Source organism: Cotesia glomerata, linkage group LG8 (genome assembly GCF_020080835.1).
Source record: "Cotesia glomerata isolate CgM1 linkage group LG8, MPM_Cglom_v2.3, whole genome shotgun sequence".
Classification (NCBI taxonomy): domain Eukaryota; kingdom Metazoa; phylum Arthropoda; class Insecta; order Hymenoptera; family Braconidae; genus Cotesia; species Cotesia glomerata.
Genome location: NC_058165.1, coordinates 13,224,267 through 13,234,214, shown reverse-complemented (window position 1 = coordinate 13,234,214; position 9,948 = coordinate 13,224,267).

The window sequence follows — 9,948 nt, the reverse complement described above, 5'->3', positions numbered from 1 at the left end:
AGAGACAGAAGATAGGCGTAGTCAAGCGTTCTGATTGGTCGTAATAAATAAATTGTTTTTTGTTTATCGCTATTAAGTGAAGACAGCAGCTTGAATAAAAAATAAAATTTAGATTGCTAATCCAACATGAAAATATAAAAAATATGTCAAAAAAAAAACAGGTTAGTTTGCAGATGTGAAGGTGCTTGTAAACAAATACAAGTCTGTGCTGCTCAGATAAATAAAGAAGAGAATTTGAAACACCGTGTTGTAACTAAAATGTTTAATGAAATGAATAAAAGTGAACAGTGACAAGCTGGCGATTTTGCTGGAGATCGCGTAAAGGAATTGCTCCCGGTCTCACTGGTAATTTTGCTGGAGATCGCACTGACGGTCTTTTTAAAGGTCTCGCTGGAGGTCACGCTAGAAATCTTGCTGACGGTCTCGCTGGAGATCACGCTGATAGTTTTTCTATAGGTCTCGCTGTCGGTATCACTGGAGGTCGTTTTGCTGGGAGTTGTGCTAATGGTATGGCTGCCAGTCTCGCTAGTAATTTTGCTAGCGATCACAGTGACGGTTTCGCTCGAGATTACGCTGACGGTCTTTCTGGAGGTCTCGCTGGAGATCACGCTGATGGTCTCGCTGGAGGTCGTTTCGCTATAGAAGTTGTACTAATGGTATTGCTGCCAGTCTCGCTGGTAATTTTGCTAGCGATCACGGTGATGGTATCGCTGGAGATTACGCTGACAGTCATTCTGAGAGTCCCGCTGGAGATCACGCTGACGATCTTTCTGGAGGTCTCGCTGGTGATTACGCTGACGGTTTTTCTGGGAGTCTCGCTAGAGATCACGCTGACGATATCGCTGGAGATCATGCTGACGATCATTCTGGAGGTCTCGCTGGAGATCACGCTGACGGTCTCTCTAGAGGTTTCGCTGGAGATCACGCTGACGATCTTTCTGGAGGTCTCGCTGTTAATCACGCTGATGGTCTTTCTGGAAGTCTCGCTGGCCATCACGCTGACGATCTTTTTGGAAGTCTTGCTGGAAATCACGCTGACGATCTTTTTGGAGATCTCGCTGGTGATTACGCTGACGGTTTTTCTGAGAGTCTTGCTGGAGATCACGCTGACGATCTCGCTGGAGATCATGCTGACGATCTTTCTGGAGGTCTCGCTGGTGATCACGCTGACTGTATTTCTGAAGGTCTCGCTGGAGATCACGCTGAGTCAGCGTGATCTCCAGCGAGACTCCCAGAAAAACCGTCAGCGTAATCACCAGCGAGACCTCCAGAAAGATCGTCAGCGTGATCTCCAGTGAGACTCCCAGAAAAACCGTCAGCGTAATCACTAGCGAGACCTCCAGAAAAATCGTCAGCGTGATCTCCAGCGAGATCTCCAAAAAGATCGTCAGCGTGATCTCCAGAAAGATCGTCAGCGTGATCACCAGTGAGACCTCCAGAAAGATCGTCAGCGTGATCTCCAGCGAGATCGTCAGCGTGATCTCCAGCAAGACTCCCAGAAAAACCGTCAGCGTAATCACCAGCGAGATCTCCAAAAAGATCGTCAGCGTGATTTCCAGCAAGACTTCCAAAAAGATCGTCAGCGTGATGGCCAGCGAGACTTCCAGAAAGACCATCAGCGTGATTACCAGCGAGACCTCCAGAAAGATCGTCAGCGTGATCTCCAGCGAAACCTCTAGAGAGACCGTCAGCGTGATCTCCAGCGAGACCTCCAGAATGATCGTCAGCATGATCTCCAACGATATCGTCAGCGTGATCTCTAGCGAGACTCCCAGAAAAACCGTCAGCGTAATCACCAGCGAGACCTCCAGAAAGATCGTCAGCGTGATCTCCAGCGGGACTCTCAGAATGACTGTCAGCGTAATCTCCAGCGATACCATCACCGTGATCGCTAGCAAAATTACCAGCGAGACTGGCAGCAATACCATTAGTACAACTTCTATAGCGAAACGACCTCCAGCGAGACCATCAGCGTGATCTCCAGCGAGACCTCCAGAAAGACCGTCAGCGTAATCTCGAGCGAAACCGTCACTGTGATCGCTAGCAAAATTACTAGCGAGACTGGCAGCCATACCATTAGCACAACTCCCAGCAAAACGACCTCCAGTGATACCGACAGCAAGACCTATAGAAAAACTATCAGCGTGATCTCCAGCGAGACCGTCAGCAAGATTTCTAGCGTAACCTCCAGCGAGACCTTTAAAAAGACCGTCAGTGCGATCTCCAGCAAAATTACCAGTGAGACCGGGAGCAATTCCTTTACGCGATCTCCAGCAAAATCGCCAGCTTGTCACTGTTCACTTTTATTCATTTCATTAAACATTTTAGTTACAACACGGTGTTTCAAATTCTCTTCTTTATTTATCTGAGCAGCACAGACTTGTATTTGTTTACAAGCACCTTCACATCTGCAAACTAACCTGTTTTTTTTTTGACATATTTTTTATATTTTCATGTTGGATTAGCAATCTAAATTTTATTTTTTATTCAAGCTGCTGTCTTCACTTAATAGCGATAAACAAAAAACAATTTATTTATTACGACCAATCAGAACGCTTGGCTACGCCTATCTTCTGTCTCTCTCTTTTAAAAAAACTAAATTCTCGGCCCTAACTATTAAGAAAAAAAAATTTCTTATTTCTTTACAAAAAGATATAAAATAAAAAAATAAAAAAATTCAAGTAACCGATATGATTGTTTATGATTTTCGGAAATTAAAAAAAATTTTATTGTAAATTTGAAAATTAAGAAAAAAATTTTGGAACGTATTTAGTGTGCGTGGTTGCAAAATATTTTACTTTTAATGAAATTCGTAAAATCTATTTACTAGGACTTTAAAAAAATTGAAATACACAATGACGCACACCAAGTACGTTTCAAAATTTTTTTTTTAATTTTCAAATTTACAATAAAATTTTTTTTAATTTCCGAAAATCAAATACAATCAAATCGATTACTTGAATTTTTTTATTTTATATTTTTTTGTAAAGAAATAAGAAATTTTTTCTTAATAGTCTTATGAACGTGGACTTGGCGCGATTTTTTACAGTGAAACTGTTTTTGTTCGGATTTTAGTATTTTTTGTAATTATAATAAAAATTTACAATTGGTACCAACTTAAATCTCGCGTTGGCTGCATTTTTTATAGCAAACTATCCTCTTGAAGCTACAGTTTATGTAAAAACAATTCCAGCGCACCCTGGCGAATGTAGATGCAAGCTGTGAAATGAATTTTTTTAACTGTAGTTTCCCATCTATTGGAAGATTACCATGCATTCTCGAATTATTTAGTCTGTGGCATGTCACTTTTTACATAGAAAAAAAGTCAGGATCGAAATTTTTGAGCTTGCTATAGTTTGTGCTGATAAAATTTAATAATTTCAAGTAGATTAATTATTATAATTGAATATAATTAATTAATATCAGTAAAATAAAGCATGAATCACTGTTATAATATAAAATTTAGAAACAAGAAGTACCGTAGAATTAAATAAAATTTTGCAACCTCAAAATACCGTTCTGCTTACAGTAAACACAGTCGGTAGTCTGGCGCTTCGTTTACAACGGATTTGAACGGAACTTGGCGCCAGATTCTACCGAATCTGTGGATTCATCTTGGAGTTCTAAAACTTGATAAAATACGAACAAGAAACATGAATGGTCTAAAAAAACAAGAATTCCGAAGGAACAAATCACCAAAATAAAAAAACAAAACTTGTAGAGGATAATCAAGACAACTGATAAATATTGGGAAAAATTCATTATATATTTCGTTTTTTTAATGAAAAAGTTTTGTAATTACATTTTATTTCATTTAATCTTTTACAAAAGTCCAAATAAAAGTTTGTTTAATCCTAAATCATTAAAAATTAAATATAGTCATTAGTATTCAAGTACAAATATTTTTTAAATTATCTTCATTTTAACACCATGGGCTTCTCTATTTTTTTTAACTTCATCATATGCATCTAATCAGTCTTTATTCTTAAGACTCTGGTTGAGACTTATTTCGTACAATAGTTCTAAACCTAGCTAATGTTTTATTTGTACATACTTTCAGGATCAATTACTCAAAGACAATAATAAAATCAATTGTTATGAAATAATTCTTGAAAAAAGTAGTTTTTATTTGGAGTAAAACAAACACGGAATCGCCATCGAAACTTGTATTCATGCATATGTATATATTTCGTTCCATGAGCGCATGCGTAAGGAGCTTATTAAGGCGCACGTGCATCTGCCTTACATTATGTTAATCACCATTTCAAATCATAATAATTAATTTTAATTAATTAAAAATAAATAAGTAGAATCAATTAATATCTTGCATAGAAACTGAATGAGTAAGAAGTAAGTAATTCATTGAAAGCAAATATCATAAGAAAAGTTCAATGCTTCTCAAATAAATCGAGAAAAAACTATTTGTATATTTTATTGTTAATCATTAATTAATATTATCAGCAAATACAGATGTTAGTTGAGTAATTATTGAATTATTAAAAGTCTAAAAATCAAAACGGTTATACTTTGAATTTCCCGTCGCATTAGATGCATTGTGCGCATGCGCGGATTTTAATTAATTTATAATTATTAATAACGACAATAAAATCATTAATATAAAAAAAAAAAACATAGACCAATACAGACCTAACGATAAAGAATGCGATTTTGATAAAATTAGCCAGCTTTACATAGAATGAGGTGCTATTTTTTTTTTTTTTAGTAAAAATTAAAAAAATTTTTTGTAAAAAAACTATGAGGGACCTAACGAAAATTTTGGTGGACCTATCCGGACCTAACGTAGACCTATCGATTAAGGTCATTTTTACTTCGCGAATCCTTGGATGAGGTGCTAAATTTGCACAGGTCCGTTTATGTCATGTCCTGCACTTTTCAAAGTAGCAGCTATGATAAAACAAGCACTTTTGTCAGTTATATTGGCACGATCAAGTGCACTAGAAAGTGAAGGTGTCATGATGTTCTTTTTTTTGTGCTGTTGCGATAACTTAAGTTCATCTTCGTAATCCGACATTGAATTTGAAGTCCGACTAAGACTGGAATCCGTTTTTTGACTTAATAAGCCGGTATCGTTGTCAGTTGACTGAAAGTTCTCTATAAAATATTTAAAATTTTAATTAAGTTCTTCAAGAATGTCATGTGGTTGGTTTACATCACTGTCTGATATAATATCAACTTCCATATCGTTTTGAGGAATAACATTAATAAAACCTCGTTGATTCGGTTGCCGTTGGCCTTGCAAAAATAATTTTTTATCTTCATCAAGAAGTTTTGTTGCATTATGATCAGCAACGTCGAACAATTTTTAAATTAAAGCACAAAAATGTGACGCTTTTTTGTGAGACTTTTTATTTTTACGTTTTTCTAAATTTCTCCACAGAGTATGATAGTGAACAAGCTTTCGTATTGCAGAATTTTTTCTACAGGTCGGAATATCAGCTTCAGCCCATAACTCAAAAACCTTTTCAATCGTTAATAATGCACTTTTGTTTATTGGAAATCTCTGAGAACGATAATAATGGAAAAATAGAGACATAACTCCTTTAATAGTTGGTAGTTTACGTCTCACAAATTTTGTTATTTGGCAGCCAATTAAATAAATCTGTTTTTCCATATTTAACACTTAGTTAATCAACTTAGTAAACTCAATTCTTCGAAAAATAATGAACACTCTGTTAACTTAAACAATTATCAGAATAAAAACGTAATCGATAAATCAATCATACGAGAAGAAACGTATAATATTACATGAGCTTGGAAGGTAATTATTAAGGTGGAAAAATTTAAAACGAGACTGATAATATCAATAAAACTCGTACTTGCACTGATAGCCGTATATAACAATTTAAACTGATAAGCACCAATAAGTTTCACTAAAAAAAGTAAAGTAAAAAATCTAATAAATATTTTTTAATAGCAAGTATTTGATACATTAATTTTTTAACTTGGAGCGCGTTCAAGAAAAATATTTCCTCGACGCCATCTATGATAGAAAAGATCAAATACTTTTATTGTTTCCAGTGTAATTAAATGTTTACCGCTGAAAAAATGACTTTCAATTTAAAAAACTTGCAATTTTTAGATTAAGATATGACTATATAATCAGTAAATATATTGTTGGTACATAATAAAAGTAAATTTATGATAATCTTCTACCAGATTTTTTAGGTTAGTAAATATTTTTCTCTAAAAATCTATAAAAATTATTATTTGTTAAATTATCAAGAATTTTAGACCTGTAATCTATCGAATAAATGTATAAATTTATTTTTAAGTTGATAATATTATATTATTTTTACATGTAAATTGATTTTTTTGCGTTTACAAAAAAAAAGCACAATTTTAAACAGTCTGAAAAAACAGTCTATTTTTGTTATACTTATAAAGTATCTCGTTATCGTGTTACAAAATTCCAAAATTAGAAAAAAAATTTTCCCATGTTATTTAAATGAGAAATAAAAAATTACGCGTCGCCACCTCAAATATTAATATTAAGAGCTCTCCTTTAAACAGGGCCTTTTTCTCAATGTACTCTAACGGTTTTTCAATGTTCTCCGAGAAAAAAAAAAATTTTCGGTTTTTTTGAGACACTCTAATATATATATAAGGGTGTGCCATTTTTAGGCGACTTTTTTTTTACAACGAAAAAACAGGCTGAAAACTTGCAAGAAGGTAAGAAAAGATGCCTGTTCAAAGCGGAGCTCTTAATATTAATATTTAAAGGTGTGTGTATCTAATTTTCTATTTCCCATTTAAATAACATGGAAAAAAATTTTTTTTTTTCCATTTTTATAGCTTGGCATTCACACCTCATATAAATAAGCTGATAGCATATTCTTGGAGAAAATTCAACGCTCTACAAAAAAGGTCTCTTACACTTTTATCATAGAGATAGCCGTTTTAAAGATATTCGAACGTTAACTTCAAAATGTATAAAATTTTGAATTTTCAGTTATGAAACTAATAGAAATTAATTTATTACTATCTTAAAAATTATTTTTATAAGTAAAACTGGTTCTGATGCGCTAATATTTCCATAAAGCTAAAAGAAAAAGTACTCATGTATTAAATTTTTTTCTTTTTTATTTTATTTACTGTAAGAAATTCATGATCTGAGTTAAATGAATTTAATATTCAAAAGTTTCACGAAATTATCAATTTACTACTACATGAGAATTTGAGAAGTAATCGATATTGTCCGTTTTAAACTAAGTTAAGCAATGTAACTACAACGATTGAAGTGTTCTTCTATTGCAGTCTGGATATATTTTTCGATGCTCTTTTACGACTTGTGGTAAAAATTGAAATTGTTCTTCATCTTTAGTTTGACATGTATTATATTCTTCAACTAATGCAACACCGCGTTCTGCAATGTCACTGACAACTTTCAATTTTTTAAAATATTCTAAATTTTCTTGATAGCTCTCATTTCCTGGCCACAATTGCACATCTTCATCAAGAAAATCACATGGCAAATCGAATTTTTCAAATATTTTCAATGATTTCTCAGAAACAAATTCACTTATATTTTTATTTAAGAAAATTTCTAGTGAATTTTCAGCATTTGCGCGTCGTTTTTCGATAACTATTATCTTCACTTGATTTACTTTCATTGCTTCAACCATTTGTCGTTTAATTTGAACCGGAACATTTTCATCGAATAATGCAAGATTAGCCAGCTCTTCACTTAAATACCAAAGATGATCAGAGAGTTTTCGAGTAGCAGCTAGTGAGATAAATGAATTCCGTTTTTTGTATAGAATTAATTTTTGCAATAATTTTAAATCTTGATTCGGAGCAATAATTGCATAAGTTGAAGTAAACCAAGCTTTAATGTAAAACAAAACAACAAAAATACAAATTTCTCGTAGATTTTTCGTTTCCTGTGCTGTTAATCGAAATTCACCTCTAAACAAGGATATTTTTAAACTGTAAATAGCTTTTGCCATCCACCTTGCATGGTGCATAGCACCAGGACGCTCAAAATGAATTATCTGATTTCGAGTATCATCGAGAAATACTAAGGACAATTCCAGGAGTTCCTTATAATCATCCCGTGGATGAGAAATCTAATAATATATAAATTATAAATTGTAACAATAATTTTTAAAATGTTTCAAAGATATTTACGAAAGTTTTTACCTGCAAATAGTTGTTGATGAATGTAAGTAAATCTTCTTTTTCTTTTGTCAGGGCATCGGCTACAATTTGATCAGTCATGCCATTTTAAAATTTAGACTGATCAATGTCATCCCATTTTTTTAAGAATCTCGAAAAAATTGGTACATTTGGACCAGAACTCACCGACCAATAAATTTCAAAAACACTTCGTAAAACAACTTCTAGAATATGATGACGGCAAGGCAGATATACTAATTCTCGCTGTAAAATTCTCTCAATTTGAACACATGTTCCATTGTGTTTACCTGATCGAGAAATGATAATAAAAATCAGTGACTAGAAATTATATCAAGATTAACTGGCTCTCACAAAAAATTTATAAGAAAGTAAATTCCACAGAATAAAATATCAGAACTTTGATTAATAATTGAATTAAATAGCATAATGCGCAACGAAAATGAATGTTTTGAAGTTTTTGAAACTATTTTCAACAATTGAATTTTTTTAACATTCAGTTATTTTGTTTACTTAATTATTCATATTTAATTTAATTTTTTAATTTTGTAAAAGTTAGTAAAATTCAATTTAATAATTATTCATAAAGCATAAAAATAATAAGAACAAATTAATATACCTGTGTTAACAGCTGCTGTATCAAAGCACATGGCTTTGATGTGAGAACCAATTTTCCACTTGTTTAAGGTAGTGATGATTGTTGTGGTCTGACTTTCCGCATCACCCTTAATCATTTTCGGGACGCCAAGCGATTGTTCAACACCTGACACATAATAAAATTGGGAGCCTATCTACAAATTTTGGTCCAATAATATCTTTCAAAATTTTGCCATCCCAATGTAGAACATAACGGTCATCAATATTAAAATTATTTTTTAACCCCTCAGCAATACTTTTTCTAAAATGAATACGGCTTTGATGAACTGTCCGATGACTCAAATTATAGTTGGCAATATTGGCTCCAATACTCGCTAACGTACTAGCAACAATAAAAGTAGCACTCCTGCTACTAACGTTTGCTCTGTCTAGAGCAGCGGAAAGATCTGAAGTCATGACATCAATTTTAGAAGCCGGTCTGAATCAATTTAATTCATCTTCGAAATTTGAAACGGTGCGTGAAAATAGACTTGAAATAAATGATGAAACAACCGTAGACTGAGAAGGTAAAATCTCATTAGCATTAACTGTCATCGGTTGACTTATATCTGAAAGGATATAAACTAAAAACTGTCGTTAATAATTATATTCGAAATCAATTATTATTAAATTAACTATCGAAAAAAAAAAGATAAATTGATAGTTACCACGATTATCGATGTCCATCCCGTCATCATGACTTGCTGAAGATCTTTCGAGGATAATGCTATCCATAAATCCGTAGCGGTTTGTTGATTTTTGAGACATCAAAAATAATTTATTTTCATCAAGTAATTTTTTTACATTTTTTTTTGGAAATATCAAACAATTTATTAAGATTTTGTAAGAAAAGTGTTTCTTTTGTTTTTTGAGAAGGTGACTTTTTTTTTTTTGACAGTTTTTCTGCAACAACTTCCAAGAATTAAAAATCTTTGTCAATTGTTATGTAAAACATTTTTTTTTTATTTATTAATATTAATTTTTATTAATATTAATTTTTATTAATATTAATTTTTATTAATATTAATTTTTATTCATAAATTCTTTCTTTTATTTATTTCTATTGAAGACCGTCATAATTTTTCGTTCGGATCCATGTCCCTTACTTAAGTCCTTAGTCTGGAACCTTAATGCACTTAAGATTTGAAGGCTTAACAA